The sequence below is a fragment of the Pleurodeles waltl genome, chromosome 9 (assembly GCF_031143425.1).
Source record: "Pleurodeles waltl isolate 20211129_DDA chromosome 9, aPleWal1.hap1.20221129, whole genome shotgun sequence".
Taxonomy (NCBI): Eukaryota; Metazoa; Chordata; class Amphibia; order Caudata; family Salamandridae; genus Pleurodeles; species Pleurodeles waltl.
Window position 1 is genome coordinate 274,292,944 of NC_090448.1, and position 19,689 is coordinate 274,312,632.

General features: G+C 45.1%; 1 protein-coding gene across 4 annotated transcripts in view; it reads right to left on the minus strand.

Annotated features, from left to right (window-relative positions):
- LOC138259164 (cyclin-dependent kinase 17-like) overlaps nucleotides 1-16,132 on the minus strand; it is a 521,155-nt gene extending 505,023 nt beyond the window's left edge. For all 4 annotated transcript variants that reach the window (XM_069206701.1, XM_069206696.1, XM_069206697.1 and 1 more), the window contains exon 1: nucleotides 15,722-16,132. The gene's annotated coding sequence lies outside the window, so the exon portion shown is untranslated. The remainder of the gene's footprint in view (nucleotides 1-15,721) is intronic.
- Between the last annotated feature and the right edge of the window lie 3,557 nt (nucleotides 16,133-19,689).

Genomic DNA, 19,689 nt, shown 5'->3' on the forward strand with positions numbered 1-19,689 from the left:
TGCTCACCCCCAGCCACAGATCTGGGTTTAATCCATCGTTCTTTTGCTCACCATGCCGACCCAGATAATCTTGGATTTGCCATACTAGGTTTGAATTACTTCACATACACCACTCTTGCCTTCAATCACGTTTTGCATCCATGACAGATTAAGTTTGGAAATGGGTTTCCTCCCCTCATCAACCAAAAAGAAATGTTACTGATACTTGTGTTTTTTGTGGTGCAATAAGCCCACACCAATTCTGAAATAATGATCTTTACACATAAACTATTGGGTTCAGCTATCTGTAGTGCTCCTTTAATCATGTGATTTGCCCTTTCCACAATGCCAGTAGCACTGGGAATGTACAAAGCAGTACGTGAGTATCTTATGTCACAATTCATTAAGAAGTCTTTCATTTCAGCAGATGTCAGCTGGGTCCCATTATCGGTAATTAGTACAACAGGCAATCCTTCTTCACAAAATACTTCACTCAGTGCTCTAATGGTTGTACTGGTAGTGACCTCATGAAGAAGTTTTACTACTACCCATTTAGGATGGACATCAACCAACATCATTGCAAACTTTCTTCCATGACCTAAATTTGACATGGGTCCGATGAAATCCATATAAACACTATGCAAAGCACTTCCTGGATCATTTATACTGCCTAATGTGATTGAGAACAAACTTTTAGACTTTTGTCGCTTTCTTTACATGCAGAGCAATGTTCCATGCACTGCACCACATAGCTGGCTATTGCTGACGAGCAAAATTCCATTCTCTATCTTTTTTTGTGATAGTCTGTCCCAGATGACTCGTGTGCAACGTTAAAACGTATTTTAAGTTCCTCACTGGGTGGAACTATTTTGTCCCTGTGCATGTTAATTTTCCCAACCAATTCAGAAAGTTCATCCAAGACCTTCCCATAAGGCTGAACAATTGTGGGCAGGGTACTCTCTCTTCGCTGCCCTTTCCTTATCTCAATTACATATTTCAATACATTATCATTAATCATGACTTTATACCATTCTATTTCGTTCACAATCCCTTTTACTCCAATGCACAACAGCACTCACACTTGCCACTGCTCCTTCCAGTTCACTACGCATTACTCTTTCCTAATCTACACTCTCCCACCTCATTGGCAAACATGACAAACAATAAGCTTGGACATTTCTCCAACCAGGGATACACTATGGAAAAGTTGTATTCTTCTAGATGAGATGCTAGCCTTTCTAATCTTGCTGAACCTTTCCCTGTGCCTCCTGGTGACAGGATCTTCAAGAGTGTTTTGTGATCGGTTTGCAAGACAACATGACATCCCCACATATATGTATGAAAATACTCTATACCCCAAGTTGCTGTCAAAGCTTCTCTCTCAATGATAGCATAGTATCACTCAGAAGTTTTAGAAACCATCTTCTTTACAAAACCGTGCATCCGAGACAGTACAGCCCCTAGGAGCATCTACTGTTACAATCGTTTTCTTCTGTGTACAAAGGACACTAAAGTTTTTGCATTGCACACTTAGTCTTTGATCTGTTCAAAGTATTTTTGTTGTTTATGATCCCACACAAAGTGCACACCTTTGCCCATGATGATTTTCTTATTCTCTGTTTTGCTGGCAAAGTATTTCACATATTTAGAGTAGCACTGTATTAACCACAGGTAAGAGTGCAATTGTTCCTTGTCCACTGGTGGCGGTGCACATTTAATTGCAGCAAACAAATCACTTTTTGATTTCACACCTTGCGATGTTAAAGTATGGCCCAAATGTTCAATTTCTTCCACCAAAAATAGATTTTTTTTCTTATTTCAGAGACAACCCTGGATCATAGATATGATCTAACTGCAAAGTGACATTGTGATTGTCAATTGTATGTCCAACACCTGGATGTCATCCTGAAAATACGTGACATTGTCCAAACCTTTAAAAACGACATTCATCACCCTCTGGAAGACACTAGCCACAGATAACAATTTGCCAGGATGCAATTTGGTTTGTTAAGTGTCCTCTCATGGTGATGAATATGATTAATGGCTTGGAATCCGCATGTAAGTGTACCTGGTGGTAGGCATGCTTTAGGTCCAGTTCTGAAAAAAAATATTGTCCCTTTGAGTAACAATATAAGTTCATTAATATTTGTCAAAAGAAAGCTATCGTCTTAAAATCAACAAAATCTTAAATTGCCATCTTTTTTCATGATAACAACAGGAAGTACCCAATCAGATGCATCAGCTGGTTCTGTCACCCCACTCATAAGCATTTCAGTCTTTTACTTCCTCTCAAACTAGGACAAGCACAGCACTCTTCTGAATTTGTGTTGAACTGGGATAGCTCCTTCTCTCAACTTTTTCTTATGAACATATCCCTTCAACTCACCATACCTTTTTTTAATTAATTTTTTGCCCTTGCAAAATGTCTTCCAGTGTAACCTTGACCACCATTATTTGGGTAGGAGCCCACAGATGTATTATTATGTGGCGATCATATCGATGATACCACCCCAAAATGGGCGGTCCACATTCCGCCACATACACTTTGCCTTAAGTACTCCTATTTTTTAAACTTATGTCTGTGTGCAAGTAAGCAATTATGTCAACTTGCTCATCTTGATATCCACTCAGGTTGATATCTTTTGGTAAAAACCACACAGATGGCCATTCCGGTAACAGCATCTTTTTTATGTATGATGGTATACAATGAATCAGAATATACCATTAGTTCCACAACTTTGTTCTTCATGGTAAACTCCTCGTTTCATGTGCCTTACATATCTCACTCATGTACAAGACAGTCTATAGAAGCACTGCCAACAATTCCGGATACATTTTCCTCCACCATTGCAACATTTCCTTTGTTATTGCACATCTTAGTAAAATAGCCTCTACGCCCACATTTTCTACAATCCTTCCCAATGACATAACAACTCTTATAATCAAAATGATAACTACTGCAACATCTGTTATATTTTTTACTCAGATATAATCCCACTGACTGGTCCACTAACTGGTTTACCAATATTTTTGGTTGACCATTTAGATGTTACTGCAACTTCACCTTCAACTAATAACACAGCGCTTCTAACCTCTTTTCCTTCAAATTTGTTCATACAATATTCAGACTCTTCAACTACTTTTGCAATTTCAATGACACCTTTCATAAAGGGGTACTTTGCAGCCTATAACCTCTCTTGCATTTTACGACTCCAGCATTAGACATTTATTTGATCTCTAATCAATTCATCTGTCATAGCTCCAAATTTACAATTTACAGAAATTCCCTCAACCTTGTTACAAATGTGTCCACTGTATCGCCAGACCTCTGTGGTTGAGTATAGATCTTGTATCTTTGCATGACTATATTGGAACTTCTAGCAAATCTCAATTCTAAAATGTTTCTAGCTTCTGAGTACATTTCTTCTATGGCCTGTCCCGTCTGATTGACTTCCTTGGGTATTTAAAAACATGTTATCAATCAAAGGCATTTGTATAGCGCACTGCTCACCCGGAGGGTCTCAAGGCGCGGGGGGGGGGGAGGGAACGCTACTGCTCGAACAGCCAGGTCTTGAGTTGCTTCCTGAAGGCGAGATGGTCTTGCGTTGTCCGGAGGTGGATGGGGAGGGAGTTCCATGTCTTGGCTGCCAGGTAGAAGGATCTTCCTCCGGCGGTGGCTCTGCGGATGCGGGGGACGGTGGCGAGAGCGAGGCTGGCGGAGCGGAGCTGGCGGGTGGGCTTGTGGAAGGTCAGGCGGCTGTTGAGGAACTTGGGGCCCAGGTCGTGGAGGGCCTTGTGTGCGTGAGTGAGGAGTCGGAACGTGATACTTTTGTTGATGGGGAGCCAGTGCAGGTCTCTCAGGTGTCCGGAGATGTGGCTGTGTCGGGGGATGTCCAGGATGAGTCGTGCTGAGGCGTTCTGGATCCGTTGGAGTTTCTTCTGGAGTTTGGCGGCGGTGCCGGCATAGAGGGCGTTCCCGTAGTCCAGCCGACTGGTGACGAGTGCCTGGGTGACCGTCTTCCTGGTCTCGGTGGGGATCCACCGGAAGATCTTTCGAAGCATGCGCAGGGTGTTGAAGCATGAAGACGAGACGGCGTTGACTTGTCTGGTCATCGAGAGAGAGGAGTCCAGGATGAAGCCTAGGTTGCAAGCGTGGTCCGTTGGCTTGGGGGTGGCTCCCAGGGCGGGGGGCCACCAGGAGTCGTCCCAGGCGGAGGGTGATGATCCCAGGATGAGGACCTCCGTCTTGTCTGAGTTCAGTTTCAGGCGGCTGTTCTTCATCCATTCGGCGACGTCTTTCATCCCTTCGTGTAGGCTGGCTCTGGAGGCGTCCGGGTCGCTGGTGAGGGAGAGGATCAGCTGGGTGTCGTCGGCGTAGGTGATGATCTTGAGGTTGTGTTGACGTGCGATGGTTGCGAGGGGGCTCATGTAGACGTTAAAGAGGGTGGGGCTGAGCGATGACCCTTGTGGAACGCCGCAGATGACTTCGGTGGCCACTGACCGGAACGGGGGGAGGCGGACTCTCTGGGTTCTTCCGGCGAGGAATGAGGTGATCCACTCCAGGGCCTTCTCCTGGATGCCGGTGTTGTTCAGGCGCTGTACCAGGGTGCGGTGGCAGACAGTGTCGAACGCTGCGGAGAGGTCCAGGAGGATGAGGGCCGCAGTTTCCCCATTGTCCATTAGGGATCTGATGTCGTCTGTGGCTGCGATGAGGGCGGTCTCCGTGCTGTGGTTGGGTCGGAAGCCAAATTGCGAGTGGTCGAGGGATCCGTTGGTCTCGAGGAAGGCGGCTAGCTGTCTGTTGACGGTCTTCTCGATGACTTTGGCAGGAAACGGGAGGAGCGAGATGGGGCGGTAGTTCTTGAGGTCGGAGGGGTCTGCAGTTGGTTCCTTCAGCAGGGCACTGATCTCGGCGTGTTTCCAGCACTCCGGGAAGGTGGCGGTGTTGAAGGAGGCATTGACGATGTCGCGGAGGTGGGGTGCGATGATGTGGTCGGCCGTGTTGAAGATGTGGTGTGGGCAGGGGTCCGTAGGGGATCCGGAGTGGATGGTGTTCATTGTGCGTGTTGTGTCTTCGGTGCTGACTGGGGTCCAGGTGCGGAGGGTGGCATCGGTTCGGTGGTGGGGTTCTTGGTTGGTGGGCCGAAGCTGTTGTGAATGTTGGCGATCTTGTCGTGGAAGAAGGCTGCGAGGGAGTCGCAGAGGTCTTGCGAGGGAGTGATGTCATTGTTTCCGGCGTCGGGGTTGGAGAGCTCTTTGACGATGCTGAAGAGTTCCTTGCTGTTGTGGGTGTTGTTGTCCAGTCGTTCCTTGAAGGCTGTCTTCTTTGTGGCGCGGATCAGTTGGTGGTGTTTGCGGGTGGCGTGTTTGAGGGCCGTCATGTTGTCTGTGGTCTGGTTGGTGCGCCAGGTGTTCTCCAGGGAGCGGCAGTTCTTCTTGGAGGTGATGAGCTCGTCGGTGAACCAGGAGGCTTTCTTGCTGCTGTGTCTGCTGGGGGGGGGGGGGGGTTCTTCTTCAGTGGTGCGAGGGCGTCTGCGCAGTTGGTGATCCACTGTGTGAGGTTGTTGGCGGCTTCGTTGGGGTCCGTTGAGCTGGTGGGGGGGTTCTGGCTGAGGAAGGTGGTGAGCTGGTCGCCGGTGATCTTGTTCCAGCTCCTGCGGGGGGCTTGTTGAGGGTGGTGGTGGGTCGTCGTTTTACTGAAGCTGAAGTGGACGCAGCTGTGGTCAGTCCACTGGAGATTGGTGGAGTGGCTGAAGGTGACGTATTTGCTGGATGAGAAGACTGGGTCAAGCGTGTGGCCGGCGTGGTGGGTGGGGGTGGTTACCAGTTGCTTGAGTCCGAGGTTGGCCAGGTTGTCCAGTAGAGCAGTGGTGTTGCGGTCCTTGTCGTCCTCCAGGTGGAAGTTGAGGTCCCCCAGGAGGATGTAGTCGGTGGAATTGATGGCGTGGGGGCTGACGAAGTCTGTGATGTCTTCGCTGAACTGTGTGCGTGGTCCCGGTGGTCTGTAGATGAGGGTGCCTCTGAGCGTGGTCTTGGGGTCGGTGTGTATCTGGAAGTGGAGGTGTTCGGCGGAGGTGAAGGTGTCATCGGAGTTGGTCGTGATGCGGATGGTGTTCTTGTGGATGATGGCGATGCCTCCTCCTGTCTGGTTGACGCGGTCCCTCCTGGTGATTTTGTAGCCTTCTGGGACGGCGATGGCGACGTCGGGCTCTGAGGAGGCGTTCATCCAGGTTTCCGTCAGGAAGGCGATGTCTGGTGCTGTCGAGTCGAGGAGGTTCCAGAGTTCGACGGCATGCCTGTGAACGGAGCGGGTGTTGAGCAGGATGCACATCAGGTGTTTGTTGCTGGGGCTCGGTTTAGTAGGTGCGGTGTTGGGTCGGAGGCTGGTGAAGCGGCGGGTCAGGCAGGTGAAGGGTCCGTGGGTGCGTCTCGGGGTGGCTCGTAGGAGGCGGTGTTTCGGCCGGCGTTGAGTGCGTGGAGGGTTTTGGCATCGTAGATGTGCAGGGTGTGCTGGCGAGGGCGAGGACCAGGGGGTCTGGCGCTGGGCGCGGTCCAGGCGCGGACGGGCGCAGACGGGCTTACCTTCGGCGCTCAGTCGGCGCTCAGTCGGCGCTCAGTCGGCGCTCAGTCGGCGCTCAGTCGGTGCTCAGTCGGCGCTCAGTCGGTGCTCAGTCGGTGCTCAGTCGGTGCTCAGTCGGTGCTCTTGCTGCGCGCGGTCGCCTTGGGGGCGTCATAAGTAAGGAGCCGGGAGGGAGGAGCAGCTGGGTGGCGGGAGCGGGGCGGCGAATGCAATTACAGGGGGGCGGGCCGCAGGGAGGCAGCGGCGGGAAATACCAAGAAGCAGCGGGCAGCGGGAAATTCCCAGGAGCAGCGAGCGAAGGAATCTGGAGGCAGGAGGCGGCAAAGGCAGGCAGGAGCGGCAGCAGTGAGTGGGGCGACCAAGCCCTGTGGAGGGCTGAGCGGTCACACTCTGTGGTCCCCTACGGTCGCCTTAAGTAAGGAGCCGGGAGGGAGGAGCAGCTGGGTGGCGGGAGCGGGGCGGCAAATGGAATCACAGGGGGGCGGGGCCGCAGGGAGGCAGCGGCGGGAAATACCAAGAAGCAGCGGGCAGCGGGAAATTCCCAGGAGCAGCGAGCGAAGGAATCTGCAGGCAGGAGGCGGCAAAGGCAGGCAGGAGCGGCAGCAGTGAGTGGGGCGACCCTGTGTTATCCTCCTTTGCCTAAAGAACATAGTAATATGGCTCTTTTTCTGTTAGAGGAATTCTGTCCTTGGTCAACAGAGACTCTTCGAGTCTGAGACATTGTTTAGAAAATATCTTAAAACTTGATCTACACGATTCCTGGCTCCCTTTGCTATTCCTACCTGTTGTAAGGGGGTATGTAAGGGAAATTCTAAGCCACCCAGGGCTTCCAGCAAGGATGTGGAATTCCTATTGCCCGACGCCCGGGACATATTGTTTGGGGTCAAGGGCAACAAGTTTTCATGTTTATTTTGTCATTGGGACGAGTAGGCCCAACCTCCTTCAGCACAAACCCTTTGGCTGCCAGTTTACAAAGAAGGGAATTGTCTGCAGTGGAGTTAATATGTGTCCATAAGTTAATGCTGTTCGGACTTGTATTTATGGTTCATTAATTAAAAACCTTCATTATTGAGGTGAGTGCTGTAAACAAAAGTTTTAAGGTCACACTGCACTACTGACAGTAGAATCAGTTAAAAAAAAAAAAATAATAATAATAATTAAGTGCATACCTGTGAAAAGTTTAACAATATGAGTCTAAGTATAGTGCTCCCCAAATGCTCTTTCAGATGCAAATGTTTGCAGAAGCTTGTGAGCAAGAGTGACGATTCTTTGCTTTCAAAATAACATGTTCCAGAAAACATGCAAGTAGGAAAAAAACGTCTTGCTTCTATGAAATAGTAGGTGCTATTTCTTTGAAGCGTCATTTAGTTGAATGTGTTCATGCATGCTAGCATTTCCAAAAAAATTGTCCTAATGGAAAATCAGCATAGCTATTTTCAACAAGATTATGGGAAGCATAAAAATAAACAAGCACTGGCAAAGCCAACCGATCTGACGTTTTTTGTGAGTCTTTTGGTTTTCACAATGCGTATTTTGTCTTGACATGACATTAGTAACACTTTGTTGTTGTGGGAGCTGCCAGGCCCTCACCATTATAACAAACAATGGCAAAAAGAAAAAAAGGTTATGGTCTCAAAAGCACACATTGCCACCAGTGGCATAACAAAGGCCCCACAGCCCCCCTCCATGAGGCCTCCACAGCACAGCACCTGCCCTGAGTGAGTCTCAAGGGGGGCCTCTATGTTCTTTGCAGGGGGGCCCCCTCCAGCTTCGTTACGCCACGGATTGCCACAGTGGTTCCTGGCACTGAACATAACTAATTTGTGTGCCAATGTGCTCCTTGTGGAGAGCATGATGTGATCACAGTAAAGCCAGCTGATAGATAGGGAGAAGAATAGAAGTTAAAAAAAAACTAAATGTCTTTGTTAAAACCAGACCTAGTTAGGAACCCAATTCTTAAAGAAAGTCAGAAAAGTGCATCCATGGTATATGTCTCTGAATTAGTGGCTTTCATGAATTCACAAGAACTTACAGAAGCAGAGCAGGAAATTGTACTCCTAGAAAATATTTGTGAACTGTAATTTAGCACAAGCAGATATGCATGTGTATATTTGCTCATATGAAAATCTATTAAGCGTTTACTAGTTCTCTTTCCCTCCAATCACTTTGTTCCCCACCATGGAAGAACTTCTACTTCTGCCATCGCCAGGAGTAAATTTCCAACCTTTCCCATTATGGGTGAAAATCCTTAAAATATGCACATTAGTAGGCTTGCAAACTCAAAGGCAACCCAGCCCCAGTATTTAGATCTGCGGAAAGGTGGCAAAATAAGGAAATTTCTATAGTAGGGATTGCAATTGCAAGTATTTAAGTCCTACTATGGTAGTAGCCCTGGCATAACCAGAGAGGTTTTTATCAGAGCTCTTACATAATGAGATTGATGTCATAATTTGTCACTGCACTACATGGCACCAAAGGGACAAATAGATTTTTTTACAGGACAAGTACATTTAAGAAGCAACCTGTCCCATGGACACGTAGATATTTTATTAAATTCCACACCCCTGCTACAAAGTTAGGAAAAGTAATGCTTGGTCGGTCTGGAGGAAAAACTAGACTGATGACCACATGTAGCAAGATGCAGACAGAGCTAGTGAGAATATCTGGACCTTATTACCTGGGAAATTATGAATATCAAAAGCTCATCAGTCTGGTTAAGGGACAAATTAGCAAAATGTATTACTAGAAACTCGACAAGAACTTGTACCGTGGTATATTGATAGAGCTTATGGAAACACAGTAGTTGGAGAATGTACAAAGATCGAAAAATGTGACCCACAATCGGGCTGGATAAGAAACTAGTCTGTTGTCCTCTAGTAACAAGCTGCAAACATAGCTAGCAAAAAACAAATATATGGGCCCAGTTAGACAGGAAATCATAATGACCCAGAGATAAACAAGGGTAAAAGTGGGGGTCAGTCTAAAGTGATTTGCAAAAAAACTATTGTTTCCTAAAATTAGAATCAACAATAGGTTTGCTGTGACAAAATCAGGATATTCCCAGCTTTCAGGAGTAAAAAAGAAAAGTAATTGAATACACCAAGAAAACTAACAGGTACTTATGCCATTTACCATTTATGATGGTAGAACGCTAAACGTCTAAGCAGGCTTGCTAAAGAGGTTTGAACAATCCTCACAGAATCAATGATTTTTCTGATTTCTCATCTGGCCCATCTAAGTCTTTTCTCGCTATCTATGTTTGCACGTTGTTACTAAAAGATCAATAGTGTACTTTCTTATCCAGACTGACTGTGTTTCACATTTCAGTCTGTACACTTTCTGATTAAAATATGGTAAGCATTTTATGTTAATTGGTGCAGGACAGCACAAGAGTGCAAGGCATTCAAAAGGTAAAGATATCCAGTGCAAAGATCTATCCTAAGTTGGTAGAGCCAAACAGCACGTTAAGGGGTGCACTGAGGTGAGAGGTGTGCCCCATGGGAGTGGGAATCACCAGCAAACAAATCAGTAACCTTTAAAGAAATAAATCCCCTTGCTGACTAAAGGCTGGCATCAGGAAGGATGGCTATTTCAAGAGTGAATGATAGACAAGTGATTCTCAGACGTCAGAGGGTTACAGTTCCCACATGGAGTGTGATGAAGAATGTAGAAGACAGGCTCACATAAATCTGTGAGTGGGGTTAGGGTGTTTGGAAAGGATAGCAGAGCCATTAGTAATGGGCTCCATCAGATAAGGACTCAAGTATCTCTGCAGGGGATAGAATTCCTGAAAAAATAAACAGAATGTAAGTCTGAGTGCGATCACTCAATTGAAAATTTAAGTTATTTATAGAGCTCTCTAAGGTAACCTACAAATATTATCTACGATTTAGACTGAATATTATGACTGAACAAATACACACACAATAAAAGTATCTTGATGACCAGGTCATTTTTCATGTCTACTTAGAATGAATATGAACCAGTGCTATGAAATGTAATTAGTCACTTAGGTTATCTAAATGTGCTACATCAGTGGTTCCCAACCTGTGGTTTGAGGACCCCTCAGGGTCTGCAAAACGTTCTCAGGGGGGTCCATAATTGCTTAGAAAATTAACTAATATTAACAGATAAATAAAGTGACTAGGTGTACAATTGAATTTTTTTTAAACGTACTGTAAATGTTAAGGAATTTGAAATTGGAGCCTAAAAATTAAACTAGTATCATCAAATTGAATTGTGGGAGCAGTGCAGGTGCATCAAACAGAATATAGTATGGACGATGTATGGCTTCAACTGAATTTAGAAAAGCTTCAACATTTCTGTTAAAATGTTTTTTTTTATTATTTTATTTGTTTGCAAATTAAACAAAAAGGTGTTATCATTTGTGTATGTGTTTAATGGAATGCTTGTTTCTTCATTTTTGTATAATGTTTTGTGCTTCCAATCATTGACAGTTTATAGGCCTGCCCCCCACCTCCTTCTGGCTTCCATTAATGACTCACCGGGGGATCCTCGAATTCCAATAGTGACTCAGTGGGGGGATGGAGGTTGGAGGCTGGATTGCAACAATGATTCAGTGGAGGGCCCCTGGTTCCAATAATGATAAAGTCGGGGGGTCCACAGAAGTTAAAAAGTTGGGAACCACTGTGCAACATGAATATAACTTCTATTAATATTCATCACAGCCACAAGAGGCTGATGCAGATGGACAATTCAGTGAGTGATCCAAAGGACAAACTTCAATTGATTAAAGCCCTGAGTGTGTCACATATCATTAAAGAATTACAACATCACAAACTCCTAAAGACCAAGGGTTCTGAGCTGGGCTGACATTTTAAAACTGATGAATTTACTTATGTGGAAAAATGACTATGCCAACCGATATCAAATTCTTAGCCTGAAAAAAATAGTTGCAGTTGACAAGAACTAAAATAAGCATACTGAAATCACAATGAACTGAGTTATTTGGTAAACTCTTTTAGATGAAAATTTAAAGTTTGTGATGTTTTTGTCCATTCCTATCTATATAGTGAAAAAAAAACAGAGGAGACACACTAAAAATGAAGAATTATATAAGGCGGAGCGTACATATATTAATATGTTTGGTTGTGCGTTAGTCGTGAAAGCATTGACCCATGAGGGACTTATCCTTTTACAAAAAAAAAAATTGTAATAAAGAGAGCTCAAGTCACTGATTTGTACTTTGAAGAGCAAGTGAGAACAACTCTCTCCTGTTCATGCCCACAACACCATTTCAACTTTTCAGGCTGCACTGATTTTCTATGACACGTAACATATTGAGAGCAGAAATTCACACAAGGACTGACGGTTCACTTTACCAAAACAACACTAAAAACATGTTAGCAAGGCAAAGCCTTCTACGAGTTTCATTCCTTGGATCTCTTTGTCTTGCTTTAGGACTCCTAAGAAATATGTTAGCTTTGCTGAAATCAGCTTTATGTTTTTATTCTAAGAACTGAGAAAGCTTATGACAGGAAAGGAAGTGGGGCAGGGGAGTTCCACTCTGACAGATCACATGCGTTGACTTCATTAGTTTTCATTTTAATGGTCATTCATTGCCAAACTTTTAGTCAATTAAGTATTTATGCTACCATTAACTGATGCGCCTACAATTTGCGAAACAAACTTGAAAACGTAATCACTTCAGAAGACCTAAAACTTCAGGCACACCATGTGAGCATAGCACAAATAGGTGTGTGAATCTGCTACCCCATAGAAATAGTTTAAATGTGCAATTTAATGTAAACCCCCCATAACTTATGAATGTATTTAAAATGCGTTGTCAATCTGTTTTTATTAAAACAGAAAACGTGGTTACATTGACATGCTTGGAAATCCCCACTCTGAGTAATCCACAAATAACACTCACACTGTGGAAGCGTCCAGTAAAAATGTATGCCATGTCATTGACCCAGTGCGAGGCCTAAATGATCTGTGGAACAACACTAAAGGTTCAACAGTGGTCTAATGCTGGGAGAGTTTGTGTTAGTTTGATGGTGTGTGAGCAATCAATACCCTCACCCATGAAGTTGAAGAAAATCGCTACTCGACCCTCTATTTTTATCATGCTTCACCTTAGGTCAATAATCCCTAGGCCAGCTAAAAGTCAAAATACAAAACCTGAGTGGTAGGCTTAAAAAAAGGCATGCCCCCTAAGCTGCTAGGGCTTTTTCCACCTCAGTGCCAAGCCGTTTTTCGATATTTGGAGCACTTTGAGCTTCAGTCTTCACAGCTTCCACAAAAAGGTATCCAGGCCAAAATTTGTCAGCCACATCATGGACATCCTGAAGGAGCCCAAGGTTTGTAGATTTCCCCATAGGGATCTGAAAAATAGCCACAATACAGCAATTTTTAAGTGATGCAAGGAACTGTATTTTGTTTTCCTAAAAGTGGGATCAACAACAGGTTTGCTGTGTTAATATTACCATCTTCCCAGCTTTCAGCAACAAGCTTAACAATAATCCCCGTTGTTTACTGGACTTTCTGGCTAACTCCAGCCACCCATGGGAAGAGGTGGGTAGATTAAGGTAAAGCCCCAGAGTTTGCTCCACTAGGTGGAGGGGCAGAAGACTGCTCAACGTTTTCTGGGGTGGAGGCAGGGCCTGCTGTCTGGGAACTGCCACCTGCTTACTCTTTTAGTTGATCAACTTTCGCTAGTGAGTTGTGGTCTTCTGGGGGCGGGGTCACATTTAGGGGTGGAGGGGGGTAAAACCCACTTTCTGCGAAGAGGGCACAAAGACTGTTGGGCATTCAAGATTTAGGGAATGGTCCAATGCCTGGGCAGACCACTCTCGCCCCTTGGGGACATATTATGGCAAACCTTCAATCCAAAAACTGTTGTGCTCAATGTGGGGTGGAGGTAAGGATCGATGGGCCCCCTCACTCTCCTTCCCCCCCCCCCCCTTTTTTTAAGCCATTTCCCTCTGTTGGCTAGTGGAATTTCTGCCTTCAAAGGGGCGGGGCTGGGGGAGCGAGGCGCATTCTGTCCCAAGGGTTCGCAGGAATGGAGAGACTGTTGGTCTGTTCTGGGTTGTGGGCAAGGCCCAAAGCCCCCTAGCTTTTTTTTTTTTTTTACTGTTTATTTTTCCCTGCTGCTTCGTGATTTGGGCCAAGCTCCCCATATGCCCTCCAGCGGGGCTGAGTGACTGTTCTGCCCTGAGGGCGGAGCACATGCTCATGCCCATGCCCAAAGAGCCTTCCACCCCGAATCTGAAAACCCTGGTACCAGCGGGAGAATCCATGTTTAAGGATTATGGTCCCGAGTCAATGGCCGAGCAGGAATTCACTTCTCAGAGGTACCGCTGCAAAAGGGATACACAATCAGTGTTTAATGGGCAGTTATGCTCCCCCCGAGCACCACTAAAACGAGTGTGTAAGCACCTAATGGCGTGGTCTACTATCATTTTTTTTGTTTACTTTGACATCAATGTGATGCGCACCCTGTGATTCACAAAGAAATAAATAAGTATTCTGTGAATGCGAGGGTAGCTTTTTCCTCGAGTTCCAACTTTGATTTCTAATGAGAAAATAGGTTTTTCTTTAGCAGTCCAGCCGATGAACCATTCATGTCAGCTGCAGTAGAGAGGTAGTATGGCTTTTGTGAACTGTTCGTCTTTCACGCTGAAGAAGTTAACATCCTCCCACATGCATTAGGGAGCTGCTCACTTGTTCATTCACGTCCACTTCACTGCAGGTGTTCACTAGTTTACCTTTTTAGTAACTCTACAGGTTTCTAAAGCTTGATTTAGAAGCACAAATTCTGTGCTGTACTTCTAATTCAGAGCCATTTTGTAAAGGGACACTGGCCACCTCGCAGATACGTCAGTAACTGCACAAACACTTCCTTCCACCTTCAGTAATCGCATCTTCTCTATGTTATTATCATGAGGAAAAATTCAACTGCAGTGAAAGAGGTAAACAGCTTTTACGGAGAGATATCACCCAATCATCCCCTGGAAATGAATGCAAGATATATATATATATATATATATATATATATATATATATATATATATATATATATATAATGTTTTTTTTTTAAAGAACAGTTTTAGATTTGATGTATGCATGTGTCCTCATTTACTTTCTTTCTGGTATGAATGCATCGTTTGATGATCCTGTTGGAGGTTTCATCTGAGGCATTTTGTGTACAATTTTTATTGTTCCGCATGGATTCTTTCAAAGTGCAGTGGGTTTAGAAAATAAACCGTTTGTGACTTGTGTTATTTGAGTGTTTAATTAATAATGTATTACCAAAAAAGTGACACCTGTACATACATATGGTTCTTTAAATAAAGAGAAAATGTAAATCAGATTTAAAATATTTCATCTAGGTAGGTATATTCCATCACCATGACTCAAAAGACTGCATGCAGCTTCTCAGACTTGGTGGTCGCGTCTGGAATAGTAAGGTTGAAGTGGAGGACCAAAGTGAAAGATGATAAGTAATATTGGGAAGATTACCGCACAGAGAGGCAGGACTATGCATATACTAGGACCAGTAACAGGATTAAATGAAATTGAGGTCCAGGGTCACCTTTCTCCCCCTACAAAGTATGCTTAAAATAAACACTACTCCCAAATCACCAGTGTACTAACAATAGGACCTTCCTACATATCAGGAGTAGGTTCACCCTAGGGAGAATGTGCGCTTTTCTCGGTAGGCAAATGTGTGTTTTGAGTAGTTCCGAACCAGGCCAAGAGCAGGTATGCCAGAGTATGCAGGTAAAGAACTCTCCACTGGCTAGCGTGAGCCGGAACGGGCTTGTTGGTTTAAGGGCAAGGCTGTGGATCACCTTTGCACTGAGAGTGCGAGGGACCCTCCGCTGCGAATCCCGGCGAGTAGTGCGCAAAACGCGCAGAATTGCCCACTTCCGACATCGGTCATGAACTCACTGTCAACCGCCAGGCAGTGTAAACGAACTTAAGCGAATTCTTAGGTTAGCAGCAGCGGAGCTCAGTGGCAACACGGACTCAGGCCTCACGATTATAACACCATTGCTGGCAGCTCACTCCTGAACCAAGACGCACATCCGAGAACCCCGAAGCCCACTATCGTAATGCGGCCAGTCGAGGACTCCTGTCCCTCCATTGCTGACAGAGGTAAAGCAGACAGCACATCCCAGGCACATCATTTACCTGCCGCGAGTCCCGCCTTCCGTCCGGGGACGGGCTCCCTCACTCTTCACTGGGTGACTCTGACTGTCCCCCTCTGTGAACCGCTGTCCAGGTCCGAAGCAGCCGGAAGATTCATGTGAACGGAACCAGTGTTGACGGGTAGACTCGAGTCTGAGAGCCACCCGGGCTGTACACCGCGTAAGAGCACGTCGCCTCCAGGACACGCTGAAGTACATCCACACTACGGGTATTATTCCTGTGCCTGCACATAGGTGTTACTTTATTTTAGTGTTTGCCCCTTGTAGTAACACGGCGCTTGTTTTCGTGTCACTGGTAGACCCATATAATTATGTCCAGACCCGTGCTGGCTGGACTTGGGTCGGCAAGAGCCACTCGGCCTGTGCGCCGCGTCATTAGTGCGTCGCTTCCTGTGTCCACCCCCCCACTGCTTCCCATGCAGCGATGTTCTTGTCCGTGTGCGGATCTTTTACGACCTTTTAAAGTTTCATTCGTGTACACTCTGTCGAAAGCTCTCAGATCTGTTTTCGAGCGTTGGTCTCTTGGTCCTTACGGGACACGGCGTGTTCACGGTGGAGTGATGCTTTCCTGCAGTTAGACTAGGCTTCTCTGCACCGACTACTCTTCGGGTTGGGTTCTCATTCTGCGTCCGTCTCTTTTCCAGCTATGTGCTAGTGGATTGCCACCGACCCCACCTCCCCCACGCCCCTTCTGGCAAAGCCTTTTTTTTGTCCCGTTGGGGCACTTCGCGCTTAGGCCTCCATGTGTTTTTGTCCACATAAGCTATCCACGCCAATTTTGCGTCCTTCTTTTTCCTACATCCTGGGGTACCCGGGGTTTGTGGATTTGTCTTGAGAATTTTTTTCTTTTTTTGGGGGGTGGAGGGGGGTTATTGGAAAAAAGTGCTGCAGATTCCAGCACCTGTTTTTTCTCCTGCAAATATAATCAATGAAGGCTTTGCGGTGCTAAAAAAAAACATCTTCCCAGCTTTCAAGAACAGGAAGACTTGAGTTACAAAAACCAAATTGTTCAACACCGTTTTGGCATGTTGCAGGGACAGAGCCTATTTTTCCTATTTTTTGTGCTTTCAGCCTCTTCCCAGTTAGTGGTAGAAACTAGGGTGACCACCTGGCATTGAGGCAAATTCTGGACAGAACTGTAAAAAATTCAGGACAAAGGGTCAAAATTCAGGACAAAAATTCAGGACAAAGGTCAAAATTCAGGACAAAAATTCAAGAACAAACGTCAGTTTTACAGACACACGCAAGAGAGGCCATGCCTCACTATGTTGTCAGTGCATTTATGTACTCTTTTTTTAACATAGCACTATTTATTCACTATGGACCTTTTGTGATTGCCTCCTGGTGTGCTACATTCAGGTGTCACATTACGTCCTTGTTCAGTAGTAAATTAATGCCCTTCACGGCAAGGCCATCACCCCTACCCAAATCTATCCGATCTTTCCTGAAGAGAAAGTAACAGCAACATTTTGATTATGTTTCTGAACATTTCAAAACCCCTGGCAAACAGTTTGGGAAACAATAAGGTAATTAACCTTATGCTAGTTTAAACAAATTGAACAAAAACATCTGGCTTACCCCAACCGCCCACGGACTTTCAACCTATTTTTTTTTTTAAAGAGGCAGGGCAGATGGTATGGGTGACAGTCTCACACCTAATGACAGGATGTGATGTACCCATAATTGTCTGTAGTCTCACTGCACTAGAGTGTATGTTTGGGACTCTACATTTATCTCAGAAATGGGAGCCCGGACTACCAATCAAAGATAATAAAAGAGTAGGATGAAATCGAGATCAAATGGGAGATCCACAGCAAGTAATTCAAAGGGTTGTTGCTAACAACTGGATAAATAAAGAAGAAAAGAACAAGGTGGGACAATTCCTAAAATCAGACAAGATGGGTCCACCAAGACTATTTGAAGGTATTGGGTACCTGGGGAGTTGTCTGCACACAGGAGCGAAACAGAAGGGGCACTCTCAAGTGGTTGAACAATCAACACCCATCCACCTTGGCAAACTCTTCTGGTGCAATGGTTCGCTGTTAGTGCTTGTGAAGGGTGAGCAGGGGCCAGACCCCTTGCAAGGTTGTGCAAGGTAATTGCCCGCTTAGTCCATGTCTTTATATGGTTTTGAAATTGAGCAAAAGCCAAACTAGAGATCTGGGTTATCCCTAAGTGTCAAGTACACATAGAATCTTCAAAATATTTGGAATGTAAATTGCGCAAACAAAATTTACAAATTTTAAAATTTAATTAGTGTTTCTTTAACATATGGCACTGTTTTCGCCTTCATACACAATTAGATCTCAGATTGAACGGGGAACCAGTTACCTTTTGATACCTAGTGATTAATATCTACCATTCTTACACTGATTTCCAGGATGAAAATCTCGGCAGAGCGAACGGTCCCTCCAAGCCCAGTCTGCTTTTTGGTCTTCTCTTCTGCTTTCTGTAGAGGCCATGTGGCACTAGCGAAGATGGTGTGCTACCCCAATGATAGTATTATTTTGCAAACCTTCCCCTACTCATCCTTCATTCCTTCTTCAGACAGGCCACACATCTGATTGGATCGCTGCGCCATCGGAAGCTCTTTCCACTCTAAAGCTAACTGTGACTGCGGGTGGATTAGATCTTCTGGACTTAGAATGCTTTTATTCAGCTGCAGATGTCCAATGGGTGGCTCACTGGCTTTCTGCCCACCTCCCTGCATGAGATGGGGTTTACCAGTAAAGACCTTTAAGGAAGGCTTAATGCACTGCTCATCGTTTCCTACTGACCATTCTATGGATCACCATCCGGGGTTATCATGCATGGCTTTCTCTTGCCTTGTCAGAAACTGTAAACTCACTGACACAAAGAAACCCTATGCTCCTGCACTACCTTTGCTAAGCCTTCCCACTTGCACAGGATGGCTGTGCTCAGAGCAACTCCATCAGTGGCATGTTGCAGGTGTCTTAAAATTGGGGACTTTGTTTCTGAACAGTGAGCTACTAAATTTCCAAACCCTTGTGGCAGACTACCATCTTCACCACGGTCAACTCCTTACTTACAACCACCTTAAATAATCATTAAATGCCCTATTTCATGTCTGCTACCTAGCACTAACCCTACAAGAGGTCTGCCAGAAGGTCTGTACCATAGGAAATGGTGGCAAACTGATAGAATGGGTGTACAGACCTATCCTGCAACATGGAAACCACTCCAGGTCTTCTTGTCATACTACCTGGGTGATTGATGTAGCCAAACCTCTGCAAGATATGGACTAAAATACTGGACTTTCCCCAGAAAGTATTGCATAGCTGTCACTTTAAGTAAATTCATAGTGCTTCCTTGTGAATGCATTCTGCCTGTTGCTTGCCATTGGCCTTGTGGTTTGTAACTCACAATTTGTTGCTTTCAATTTGCTGGCTTTATTTGTTTTAGGCTATTGCAGCTTGAATTCTTCCCTTCCTTTGCCAAAACCTTATTTACAGTATCCTGCCGTGTGCTCCCTTTCTGTAAACAGGCCTGTAAATCTTGTTCTTATCCTATCATATTTGCTGTGCATTCAAAGAACAAAGTCAAATGTCAGGCTCTGTCTTCAGTGGGAACTTAGTGTTTACTTTCCTTTCTCTGACTTCAAAGTGAGAGGATTTATGCAACAATCTTGCTGGATACTGGGGTTAGGAAAGAGTTTTTTCTATCACATGACAACATTTAAATAGACTTCAGAATTAGAAGTACAAATCAAGCACATTTTTGTTAATTCTGAACTGAGCTTGAAACAAATACCTTTACATGATTAAAATAAATCATTGCATTAGGTGATGCAATTTCCACACATCATCGTCTGTGCACAATATAGTTTGATTTGAAAAACTGTATATCTGTGCAAATGTAATGGTCATTTCAATCAAAAATGTGTTGTCTGTAATGGCAGTGTGTTACCACACCATGCATGCTCCACTTCAC